The sequence below is a fragment of the Microcaecilia unicolor genome, chromosome 5 (assembly GCF_901765095.1).
Source record: "Microcaecilia unicolor chromosome 5, aMicUni1.1, whole genome shotgun sequence".
NCBI classification, from domain to species: domain Eukaryota; kingdom Metazoa; phylum Chordata; class Amphibia; order Gymnophiona; family Siphonopidae; genus Microcaecilia; species Microcaecilia unicolor.
The window spans coordinates 106003845-106017617 of record NC_044035.1 but is presented as its reverse complement, the minus strand read 5'-3'; positions in this window follow the sequence as shown (position 1 = coordinate 106017617).

Below are 13773 nucleotides of genomic sequence, written 5' to 3'. Positions count from 1 at the left end.
GCAAACTTAATTTTCATCAGAGTTTGGGGAGGTAATAACAGGAAGGTGTGATAGTATGGCTCTATTGCATATGACAGGCCACCTAGCTTGGGTGAACAGAGATGTAAATCTTGGCCCAGCCTCTTAAGAAAGCTTGAAAGTTTGGCAGTGGTCAGCTAGTTTCCCTTTTCTGGGACAGAAGCTCTGAGACTGAATCTTTGGGTAGACAAAAGATGTAGAATAGGAGATATACTACCATTAACAAAAGAGAGATTTCTGACTTGTTTGATCTGCTGGAAAGGAAATGGAATCTGCAAATACAGTACCCTTGGGAGGGGCTAAAACAGAAAGAGGCTCATAGCAAGCAATATCATGAGTTTGATGAAGACTTTCACACTCTCCTGCATGAAATTAATAAATTATCATATGGTTTAGCAGCCAAAAGGGTCATTCATCTAAGAGTACTGGTGGAGGCATGGTCTAAGGACATTGTGGTGGAGGTGACGGAACATAAATTGACCTCTGTATGGAAGGAACGGTATAAATTAATCCCTAGTGTGGAACTGCAAGAGACATTTTTTAAGATACATCACTAAGGACTAGAGCAGTAATATCAGATGAAATAATGAGAAAGTGACACATGCATGTAAATGTAGAAGAGAGAAGAATACATCATTTTGTTCCTTTTTAAAATGTCCCCAATTAGACAACCTGTGGACGCATGCTACAAAGACCCTCAAGAATATTACTGGAAGAGAATTAAAGTGTACCTTGTAATAACCAAAGAGTGAGTTCCCAGGATACAAAGCCTTTCCATATGTAAGCATACCCTAGAGTGCCCCAGGACATGTATAAAACCCTGGGAAATAGGGCAGATCTGGCATGTCCCCAGGAAGGGGGTAGCTTACAGCACTCAGAGTCTCCCATGGAGGGAAAAGGTCATTCATGTGGCAGGGGAAGGAATTTAGATGAAGCCCAGTTCCCATGGCTCACAAAGCAATATGTCCTAGAACCAAAGAGAGGCTGGAGAGGCGAGGGGCACCCCACTGCTGCCTGGGAAAGTGCTGTGAAGGGACAGGAGGATGGGCAGCCTGAGAACATGGTCTCTGAGCAGCACATGGAGAGCATGGAGATTTTAGAAGAAGAAGAACTATGCCCCGAGGAAGAAATGGAAATTGCTGCAGAGTGAACCAGAGCTGAAACCATGGATCTAGGGATTTAAACTTACTGCTAGTTAAAGCAGCCAGCCCTGTGAGTGCAGAGATGCCAAGGGTGGCACATCTCAAAGGTGGAGATTTACCCTGAAGAATGCTGGAGATTTATCTCATGGACCCAGCCATGTCTCAACCCAGTTCTGACAGATGTACATTCCAAAAACTGACATATTCTAATCAATAAATAAAAATAATATTTTTCTACCTTTGGTTATTTTATTTTTTCTTATCATTTGGTCCCACTCTCTGGTTTCTGCTTTCCTTTCCTTTGTCTGTTCTTAACTATCTTGCCAGCATCTCCTTATCCATTTGGCAGTTATTTCCTCTCCATGTCCACGATCCATCTTTTCTCTATGTTCCTATCCACTCTACCCAACATTGTCCTTGTTCTCATATTCTCACCATGTTGAGCATCTCCCCTCTCTCTTACCTTATTGTCCTGTCCAACATAATTCTTCTGTGTCCCTAACTCCTCCCTTCCCCAAGGGCCAGTATCTGTCCCCCCCCCCCCCCTCCCCAGGGGTACAGCAAGTGTTCTTCTCTCTTCTTTCTCTCCCCTGTGGGTCCAACACCTCTCCCTCTTCCTTCTTTCCCCGCAGGTCCTGACATCATTTCTTCCTCTTCTCCCCCCCGTCATGGCATCTTTCTCTCCTTCACCCTGCCCCGCCATCCCTGCATCTTTATCCCCCCCCCCCCCCATCCTGGTATCTTTTCCTCAGCTCCCTCCCCCCGACATGCTCTCCTTTCTCCCTTTCCTTTCCCTACTCCCACAGCCTGACATCTCTCATCTTCTCTGCCCCCCCCCCGCCCCCATGGTCCTTCACACTTGCTTATGCTGGTAGCACTGAAGAGAACACTTCCAGTTGGCCTGGCATCTTCCTTCTGCTTTACCCCACCCCTAGAAACCAGAGATAGCGTCAGAGGAGACAGGATGCTGCAGAAAAAAGGCCCTGCATCAGCTGGAGTCAGCATCTCTACACTACTACCAACCATAAGCAAGTTTGGAGAACCACAAGGGCTGGAGGCAGAGATAGTGAGCGATACCAGACCACTACAGTAGTGGGAGGAAACTGAAGATGCCAGATCACCGGCAGGAGCCAATAAGTGAGATCGTGGCACTGCATGTGAGCTGGAGAAGGAGTCTGAATGTGTGTAATGCATATGATTTAGCATGTCTATAGGTGGCTATCTCATAAAAGGGTAGTGAGCTGAAGGCACATCCCTGGAAGCTGTGTTCTGCATTAAAAAGAAAAAACAAAAAGCTAAACAAACCTTTGTTGGTGTCAGTGAAAGGACTGGCCATTTCAATATGGAGGAAATTTAAAAACAGGGCATTTGTTGTGAACTGTGAACTGGCTCATTGGGAGAATTTTACAGAAGTGTTCAGGGCTTATTTGCCTAATGAGGAATAAAAAAGACTTTGTGTGAGAAACAGAGCTGCTAAGTTACCCATTCCAGCAGGGAGACCTTTTGGCCAGTCCTGGATTTCTGCCAACCTCATCCTGGTTCATTATGAGACGTGCATCACTGGTTTCAATGGATAGAATCATGGACTACAAATATTACACTGCTTTGGAATATAAATTTAGAACCAGCACCAGCTGAAAAGTCTCCCTCCTAGAATGGGTAACTTGGCAGCTCTGGAAAAAGCAGAGAAGACCTCTAGAGCATAAAAATGTTCCTGGGGGGAGGAGAAAGGATTTTTATACTTGAATTGAATTCCTTATTTTAGAATGGAGACTTTGAGCAGAAGCGTAACCAGGTTGAGGGTGCAAGGGAGTGGAGAGCGGGCTTCCGACGGTGTCAGCGCATATTTTAAATGCGACAGATCGCATGAAAAATAGCCACTGGTGCCGTCGGAAGTCTGTTTGGGGGAGCAGCCGCTCCCCTGGTGACCAACCTAGCTACGCCTCTGACTCTGAGAAGAGATGCCACTTATATTTGATTGGTTGCTTAACCTGGTTTGAGGAATTTTTCATTTGAGACTGTGTTGTGTTTTGAGTGAATCAGCTGGGGAAAAAGGAAACCCGGACTGTTTTTTTTTTTTTTTAATCGATTTTTTTTTTCAAAAAGTGTTTCTGTTTAAGCTCCTAAGGCTGCCAGCACCCTGTACAACATCACAACCTTTAGTTTACTATTTTTGAGAATTGTAAGGCAACAGAGGAGGAGAGGACTAACCTCATAATCTCTAAAGTACTGAGGAAGTTTGTACATATACACAGAGCTTGTAAAGGTGCAGGACAGCTGAGTTTGTGGCTTACTGGTTCATGCTGCCTCGAGTATGTATGACAGCTCACATCAGTGTTGTATAGTAACTAAAAAAATGTAACTAGTTACTGTACTTAAGTAAAAGTTTTGTTTCTTTGACATGTAAAGAAGTATAGAATAACATTTATTATTAATTTTACTGAACTAATAATTTTGCTTTCTACTACTTTTACTCAGTTACATCTGACACTTGCAGTGCAAAGCAAAAACAGAAGGGAGATGTAAATTATTCCTCTGTAAAGCAAATGAAATAGCAAAATTGGGAACAGGAGTTTACTGTTGCAAACCTTGCCACACAAACAGTGGATCATCTTGTCTTAAATTTTGCTGTTAAATGAGTATAACCTATAATAACAGTGGAGTTGCCTGTGTTTGTTGAACTGGTTATTAGTCTCCAGTGAAACAGAACAAGATGAGTTGAGTCACTTTAAATTGGAGATGAAGCTGAAACTGGTAGCAATTATTGATGATATGTCTCTACCATAACAGACTGCTCATCATCCCATGAGAAATTTTACATTGGGATAACTGCCCACTGGATTGATAAGTCTTTAGGGAGGAAGCCTGCTTGTCTAGCCTTAAGACTGAAGGGTTCCCACACATTTGACGTTCTTGCATCAATTCTTCAAAATATTCAAACACTGTTTGCCATCAAATGAAAAATTGTTAGAACAACAACAGACAATGATTCCAACTTCGTGAAAGTTTTTTTTGTAATTGGATAATATGACAATGATAATGAAGATAAAGATGAAGATGCAAGTGCTGAATTAGACAGCACTACTTCTAATGATGACAAAATATTCTTTGCAATATGGAAATCAGATGTTTCAGAGATTCTCTTGATCATAACCTGCAGACCCAGTCAGAAGACATCAGTAACATTGCAACCTGGCCTGATTTGAAGGAACTTTTTATTAGACTGAACAATCCACTTTCTGCTAGTGCAGTTGTTGAACCTTTAAAGCTGTGCTGGATTAATGGCTCACAAGCACACTCATATGAGTGACAGTCATTTTCAAAAATGTAGTTTTACTAAAAGCAAAGTGGATTGAATTGTAGAGCAATAAAGTTGTTAGGATAAAAGCATCAACAATAGTTGCATTCATTGTAGCTGGGGTACTTTTACTTTTTACTCAAAAAGTATTATATTAGTTAATAACTTTTTTACTTTTACTTAAGTAAGTGCTCTGTTTACTAAGGCATGCTAGTGTTTTTAGCAAACTAGCACGCGCTAATGCTAGAGACACCCATATATTCCTACAGCGCGGCTTAGTAAACAGGGTCCTAAATTTTTTAATGTGTTCTTCACTATACTTCTACTTACTTTTACTTAAGTACTTTGACCAACACTGCTCAAGTGCTGGCTCATGGCTGCAGCAGGTCTCTAACATTCTATATCTGTCACTTGAATCAGTTGGGAAGGAACCGCTAAAATAAATGGATGAATGTGTGTTTGATGTTCTCTATTGGAAAAAAATATATAATTTTATGGAAATTTGGCAAAAAAAGTAAATGTATTGCGAACAAAAGAACAGATTCCTAGAATGCCCAACAATGCAGGTCCAAAAAAACAGGGCAACTGATCCACACGAACCAATGTGGTGAGAACAAAAGAGCAGAGTTAATTAAGTGGTCCTTTTACTAAGGCATGCTAACAGATTTAGTGCATGCTAAGGTCCCTGTTTACTAAGGCACATTAGCGTTTTTAACGCGCCTGCAATTAGTGTGCACGTTAACCATGTAGGCACCTATAGACATATTGTAGGTGCCTACATGGTTAGCACGCGTACATGTTTAATGCACATTAAAGACTCTAACGCGCCTATAACGTAGCTTAGTAAACAGGGCCCTAAATCTGTTAGCACAGCTTAGTAAAAGGAACCCTTGGTGAGCCAACATGGAATTAGAAGACACTAAAGATTAAAGTGAAGGTTGAATAACATGTGTATGCAAAATAATCTGACAAACCTTTCTGAAATTTTGAAGTAGCTGAAAGTTCTCCTTGATAGTTGCACTGAAATTGATAATAGAATTGCTCTGCTGTCAGAGATAGAATTAATAGTAAACCTTACTAAGAATGGTGTTCGACACCAAGTGATTACAGGGATTTGGAAGACAATTAAAGTGGATTTGTGAGAGTTTTATCCTAATTGTCTCATTACAAGTCCATGACAGACAACAATTGCAAAGGAACAGTGCTGAAAGTACCAAACTGACAAATGGACAAGCATATATATGTATGTGTATGGAATTCCTTGGAAGTGTCAGAGTGACCTAGCTATAGAATTTTTAAATTTAAAGCAGGTTGTAGAAAAAGCAAATACAATTTTTTTTCACTTGAGTATTTTTATTGTAAAACCTCTGGTGATGGAGTTATGTATTGCAAAGATGTTAAAAATATGTTTTTCCCCAAAATAATCTCCAGGCCAAACCAGGGAATTTAACATTACGTTTTATTGAAAAACTTATACAAACTAACAGTGTTTACCCATTTTCCCTTTTACTGTACTCTCAGGTACCAGCAGCATAATATTCATGAACATTGCAAAAAGCATTTCCAACCTTTCTGGAATAACATCAGATAAGTAACTATACTTCTAAGGGCAAGCCCAAATAGGTAAGTTTCTAAGTTAACTTTATTTCCTGAAATTAATGCTTTGTGACAAAATTGTTTTCTAGATTTTTCAGACTCTACACAAGGACAACAACCCTGCAAGCAAGTTTAGCTTTTCATTCTATTTCTCTAGTTCTCTACATGTCTCTATGGTCCCGATCTTTAAAAGCAGAAATCACTTAGCTTTAGTCCAAAGTTCTATTACCATGAAACCTTCTCTCTCTTGCATTGGCTAACATTGATCTCTTCACCTTACTATGTGCCCTACTTAAATGTGTCCTGCCTTGGCAAATTACTATTTGTGTTCATCAGTTATTATTTCAAAATAAACAGATAATCTCATGAGTCCCTACTCTTCCCAACACACAACATTGTTCCATTACAACTCCCATTCACATTCACTGCATACCACAGTACCTTTACAGTCCCTTTAAAGTTTCTCACAGCCAAAACTTCACTCACTTATTTCTTTGCAAATGTGTACATTAAAATCTTTGTTAACCTTAACTCCCCAAGTCATCAAACCCTAACTCCATAAATTAACAGTTCTCTCATAAAACTTTTCACATACACCCACACACATCTTCACACTAATGCAGCTCCCTCCCATCTCTGAGCCATTTAATTCATACCATTCCAGCCATTTCCTTACTCATATCTTCAGTTTTAACCTGTCTTTCTTCACAACACAGCATCACATCCTCTCAGGCAAGCAGCTCCCCCCAGGGCAGCCCTGCAGTTGACTCCTGGACTATGCTTGCTTAAATATGCACCTGACTCTAGTGACCTAATTCTTCAGAAAGTTTTCACTAACTGCTTTATATCTGCAAGATGAATTATAGCTTCATTGTGGAAATCAACACCTCTTTGGATTCTTGGCATGAAGCTAATAAAATTTATTGAATATTACCTCTGCCTTTTTGGAGTTTAATTTAAGTCACTTAAAGGGTCTTTTACTAAAGCTTAGCTTGCATTATCTGCTGCAGGGCCCATAGGAATAAAATGGGTCCTGCTGCAGATAAGGGGGGGGGGGGGGACTTGATATACCGCCTTTCTGTGGTTTTTGCAACTACATTCAAAGCGGTTTACATAGTATATTCAGGTACTTATTTGTAACTCAAGCTAAGCTTTAGTAAAAGACCTCCTTAAGTAACAGATACTTAATAAGAATAAAAGCAGAACTGTGACATAGAAAGAGAGCACGAATGAATAATGATGTGTAAGAATGTTCATCTGAGGCTCAATTAAAGGAAAATAGATAAAACAATGTTGTGAGTTGGTTTAGGCAAGGGAAATTAATTTTTATTTTAAGGGATAGCTAGAAAACAAATATAAACATTGCACACAGTAAGAAGGTAGTTTTGCTTATGTATTTAGTAAAGTTAGAGAGTAGGGCACAGAAGAAAGAAAAGATGATACTTATGTAAGAAAACCTATCACAGAGTCATCTTTCAAAAATCCAATGCAAGATAGACCTGGAAAGAGAAACATGTTAAGTGACTGGGTGACAGTGAATGAGAAGTGTGCACACAAAAAAGGACACAGACAAGATACAAGGATAAACAGTTGTAAAAGAGAAAAATGTTTTAAAAAAAAGAGATAAAGAGAATAGAAATAGAGACAAAAGGTGAAACAAAATTTAAAGTATCTGATCTCTGAGTGAGTGAGTAAATTAAATAACTTTGAAAAAAGAATTGAAATATTTGTCTTTTGTATTTATCTGAGAAAGATCTTTGAAATCTGGAACATTTGACATAGTTGCAAAGTACTGTAATTGGAAAAACATGTTATTTTGACATCCTATTGTTTTGTGGAAAAATGGATACCTTTAACATCTTATTATTAATAATATAATAAAACTATTTATTTTTAATGTAAAATTCCCTGTCTATTGTTGAGATTAATTGGGGAAACATTAACACCACAAACCGTATCATAAGTAAGATCATTTCTTTTGGTGTAATTACATCACTCTGTGCCATCAGAGGGTCTACATGAATAAAGAAAGACAAAAAGGGAGAGCAGATCATTAGCTTTCATGGTATACATAAAGCTAACGTACAAGAAAAAGAGGCAGAGTGGCTGCAGCAAACATTGAGTCTAGAGAAAATAGCAGATATGGACTTCATCTAGCCTAGAGTCATCCAGAATGACAGTAGTAAGGAGGGACTGCGTAGTATGCAAAAGGGCCAATTAATTCCAGAGATGAGGCCTCAGAGGATGGATCTGCATGTTCCAAAGATCATTATTATTCACTTGGCTGTGAATGATATTGCAAAAATTATGGGACGATAGCTCATAGAGCGAGCTAGGAAGGACTGCTCCACATTATGGAGATAAATACCTGGTATGGAAATTGGCTGGTCTGATATCATTCCCAGCCCTAAGTTTGCAGGTGAGCCATTGTGGTCTAAGGGTATAAAGAAAATAGACAAATTGGTAGGTTGGTAGTTGACCAAGGCAGATTTCACATCTGCCATGACTGGCTGGAAGGGGATGTTGGAGGGCCTTTTCAGGGCAGTGTTCATTTGTTGGAAATTGATCTGGGCCTCTTTAGCATGATCTGCAGGAAGCTATTGAATACTGTTTTAGGTTGGTGAACTGATAGCTGCCCACACTTCATTTGGGGGAGGAGGGCATGAACTGTAAGACAGCTCACAAGTATGATGGATAAACTGAGCCAGTGGGACAAAAGGTGGAGGAAATTAATTATTAATCTCAGCGTATATGGGGTTGTTGGTGCTGGAGTGGTGCAGCATTGGTTATCAGAGATTGGAAGAGGAACATATTGATAGTATTCTGGGTCTCAGTCAGGAGGGGGAGATTAGCTTCACTGGGACTGTGGCCAGGCTGTTTGCTCCAATACTGCTGAGATGGGATACATGTGGGGGTGGGTGAGAGAGGGACAAGGTCAAAGAAGCAAAATTTAAGACAGTGGAGAGGTTTGCTACCTATCTAATACTGGCTTGGGTGAACTTGATTGTTTTCTGATTGGCAAAGCTGCGGCCATTCTTTAACCCAATGGCTCTGACTGTAGCATATTTATTTATGTGTTGACTTTAGTAATGGTGATTGCATCATAATAAGAAGAGGGAGGCTGGGACTGGGGCTTCACAAGTGCCTCTATTACTAGCAGCATGAATTTTGAGGATATTTAGGTTACAAGCGAAATGAAACTAATGGGTTTCAGATGACTCTAAAGGCTGAAGCTTGCACTAGCAGTGTCGGGCTGCTAGAAGAGTCAGAGCACTCTGAAGCAGCATGCCTAGAGTTTGTGCCACAGTCCTGACTTGGCTATTTTTACAAAGCATCATGCACTTGGCCCTCCTGTAGAGATTTAGCCACAAGAGAGTGATTTTGATATAAATGCGCCCACTGTGTGGTTGCTCATTATTGAACGCATTGAGAACTTTTACTAGGTCTGGATAGGGCTACCTATACCACAAAACTGACTGAGAAGATGTTTTGTGCTAGGCCTAAGACAAAAAAAAATCTCTTTCTTTCTCAGAGCTGCCTCTGTCAAAAAACCTCTACTCAGTGGTGTAGCCACGAGTGGGCCTGGGCCCATCAACTTTGGGGTCAGACCCACCCAAAATTCTTCCGCACTTGTTATTGGCTGGTGGGGGATCCCCAAGCCCCACCAACAGCAGGGGTCCTCTGGTGGCAAGAACAACTTTCTTTCCTACTTGCTTCAGCCAACACTGTCTATATGTTGCAGTCATGCTGGTCTCCCCCTACCACACGCTCTCAGGTTTTACACGTGTGTGAAAATCAAGCATGCGCAAAGAGGTGGGGCAGCAGCAGTGCATGGACAGGACTGCAGTTGGAGCAAGAAGGAGAGGGAACTGTTCTTGCCGCCGGAGGACCCTTCAGATGGTGGGGCTTGGGGATCCCCATCAGCATAGGTATTTACTGTAAAGTTTTGACTTGACTTGGGGGGGGGGGCGGAGACAGTACATGTGCCCACCCAGTTTGTCCAGTTGCCAATCCATAATTTGAGGTCTGGCTACACTTCTGCTAGAGCTGCCTATTCTGCAGAGCCCACTGATAGGCCGAGGCTGGGGATTCCTCTTCACAGAGCCACCTGAGAGAATGCCTTTTACTATCCTGTTCTCACCTCATGTAATGACACTAAATGCTAAACCCAAATTCAGGGGCCTTTTTACTAAACTGCATTAGGTGCTAATGCGTGCATAGTGCAACAAAAAATGGACTATGTTTATGTTTATTAAAACTTTATGAAACTTTTTTTAACATGTAAGTCAAAGCAATGTACAATAATAAAAAACTAAAATAAAAACTGAAAAGAATGACATTGTTTGATAGGAAAGAACACATTCATATCAAGAATATGATTCATACAATAGCTAAAAATCTACCGTAGGACACGCTACAGCATCACGCAGTAGTTTTTGAATTTGCAAGCAATAAATAATTTTTTGTATTTTTTTTTAGTGGGGTCATGTCAGAGGCAGAGAGTGGGCATTCTTCAACTATCTTCATTACCGTACACTAACTGGCTAGTGTACCGATAGCGCAAGAGTCCTTACCGCCTACAAAATACGTGTCAGTAAGTCCTCCTGTGGTCATTTTTTTTAAATGGTCACGTGCTAATGTTAACATTAGTGCATGGCCATTAATGGAGAAAGTAGAATATTGGGGGGTTTACAGTCATTATAAAAAATGGCCCTAGCGCACAGGAAAAGCTTGTGTCAGGGCACACTAAGGCCTATTTTTACCACAGTTTAGTAAGAGGACCCCTCAATTTGGTATGTAAAATGACCATGCTTCTTAATTCTGCAAATTTATTACAAGAAGCCACAAGAAACTGGAAAATATATAACTTACTGGATCATGTTGAAATCAAAAATAACAGTCTTCAGAGTCTGTCAGTTGTCAGGAGTGATGAGTCCTCAGAGTATGTTTTCCAAATTACTGGACTAATTCTGCTGAATTTAGGTGAAAAGCAATGTCTTCTGAAGGCTCTAGAAAGGTAGACAGGGGCCAAAAACTATGGAGCCTTCAAAGTTCTAGAGCACAAAATTGAAATCCTGCCTACACCATACCTAGTAGCAACTAAATCAGTGAAAATTTATGTTCATGTAATGTTCTGAAAAGGTCAGCAGATGGCAGCATGACATATAGGCATGATGTTATCGGGCTCTAAGCTTTCTGAATAGTAATATAATATAGTATGGGCAGTGGCGTAGCGAGGGCGGCTGACATCGCCGCTGCGCACTCCCCCCCCCCCCCCAGGTGCAGCACAGCACACCCCCGCCCCCCCGGAGTGCATTATTACCACTGGTGCTCCGCCCCGCCAAGTGCACGTCGTCACTGGGAGCTGCGTCGGCTCCGTTGGTTCTCTGCTCTCTCTGCCCCGGAACAGGAAGTAACCTGTTCCGGGGCAGAGAGAGAGCAGGTAACCAGCGGCGCCAACACCCCCCAGCGACGTGCACCCGGGGCGGACCGCCCCACCACCCCCCCTTCCTACGCCACTGAGTATGGGACTACTGAAACTCAGCACAGCGGCCTATATCTGGGAGAGAGTGTATGTCTGAGGAGGAGAATGCAAGGGGGTGGATGGCAGTGCACATGGGAGGGAGGATGGGCATGTAAGAGGGTTTGTGGTGGGTGGGTAGTGGAGCATTAAGAAGAGTGCACGGGTTTGGTGAAAGGAAAGGGAAATGAGGGATAGTACAAGAGGGAAGGAGAGGGTGTACATAGAATATGTGGTGGGGAGGCGGAGGGACAGGAGATGCAATAGAGTGCAAGGGGGTAGGTGAAGGGTTCATGGAGAGAGGGATAGTGCAAGGTGAAGTGGAGGGAGAAAAGTGCAAAAGGGATAAGATGGCAAGTGTGTGTATGTGATTTGTGAAGGGAGGTACGTCAGGTGTATAGTGCTTAAGGATATTGTGTAGTTGAGGAATGGTGAGTGGAATGGGTAAAGGAGCTGTGCAGGGATGTGGTGGAGGAGTGGCCTACTGGTTAGAGCATAAGTCTTGACATCCAGAGGTGCCCAGTTCAATTCCCACTGCTGCTCTTTGTGATCTTGAGCAAGTCACTTACCCCTCCATTACCTCAGGTACAAACTTAGATTATAGATTATGAGCCCTCCAAGGACAGGGAAGTACCCAGTGTATCTGAATGTAACTCACCTTGAGCTACTACCAAAAAAGGTGTGAGCAGAAATCCAAATAAATAAATATATTAGGTAGGAGATGTTTTAGACTTGGTGGACAAGAAACAGTGTGTGATGTATGATGTGGTGGGTTAAATGTGATATGTGAGATGAGTGTTGAGTCACAGGTGAAGGATATGGTATGAGGTGAGTGAGGGGCAATTTTGTAGAGTGTGTGTTGAGTGTGCTGGGATATCACAGATGTGTGGTATATGAGCAGTGGTGTGTGAGTGAGATTTTGGAGAATATGTGTGTGGTGGGTGCAGGGTTGTATGAAGGCTAATCTCCCCCTCCTGACTGAGACCCAGATTACTATCAATATGTTCCTCTTCCAATCTCTGATAACCGATGTATGAAGGTGAGGAGTGATACACAGAGGGGGTATGCTCATAGGAGCCAACTTGGGTTTGTTTTGGATGGAAGGGGTTTATTGGGTGTGTGGTGAATGAAGAGAGGTGGTGGGTGAGGCAGTTTCTCACAGAAATGTAGTGGGCAAGAAGTGGTATTGAGGGGTGTTGAGTGAAGGAGATGTGTGGTGTATTGTGAGTGAAGCGGCTTTATGGGTTTTGTGATGTGTTGGCTGTGTGATAAATAAGAAATGATCTCAAGGGTGTTTGGGGGGTGAGGGAGGTATATTTAGAGTGTGATGCTACAGGATAGGTGGGGTTTCTGGTGGGTGGGAGATGTAGGATGTGCAGTGGATGAAAAGTGTGTGAATGGAGGGAGGGACAAAGCAGCTCAGGCAGACTAGAGTTTAGGGAGCAGCAGTGTGGCTCAGTTATAGCAGATAAGCAATACTTTAAAGTTGCTGCGAGCTGACTTGAGACCTTTCATCACAAGCCTGTACTCAAGCCCTGCCATGTCCTGCCCCCCTCCCCTTCCCTCACAGGAAGTTTGCATTCGAGGGGGCAGGCTTTCATTTTGGTAAATGCAGTCTTTGGCCTAAGTGGAGGTAGGGTAGGAGTAGCAGGGGGAAAACAAAGAAGGGAGAGATGCTGGACATGGAAGGGGGGATGTGATGTTGGATATGGGAAGGGTAGGGAAGGAAAGAGGAGATGCTGGCCACCTAGGGGAGGGGGACAGAGCACTGCTAGCCAACTAGGGGGATATGGAGTGTATGGAAAGATTCTGGCAACCTGGGGAGTAGAGTAGGAAAGGGGAGATGCCGGAATATTGGGAATGAGGACCTTGAGTGAACTTAGGGGGAGGGGCACAGCTGAAGGTTCACCTAGTGCATCATATAACATTGGGCCAACTCAAGTCAACTTCAGCAGACCATCCATTTAAAGCAAAAGAGAAGTGACATCACTCTTAAATCAGTGGTTCTAGTGAGTCTTTGCCAGCAAGGCTAGGTCCTTCTACCAGCACTTAAATATGCACCACTAGGCTAGAGGAGGTGTTATACAGTGGAAGCACTGGGATGTATGGGAGAATAAGCACAGCAAGGAATACATGTGCACCCCATCTGCAAGGACAGACAAAAGGACAGATGGGCAAAAGACGTCTGCTTATTAAGT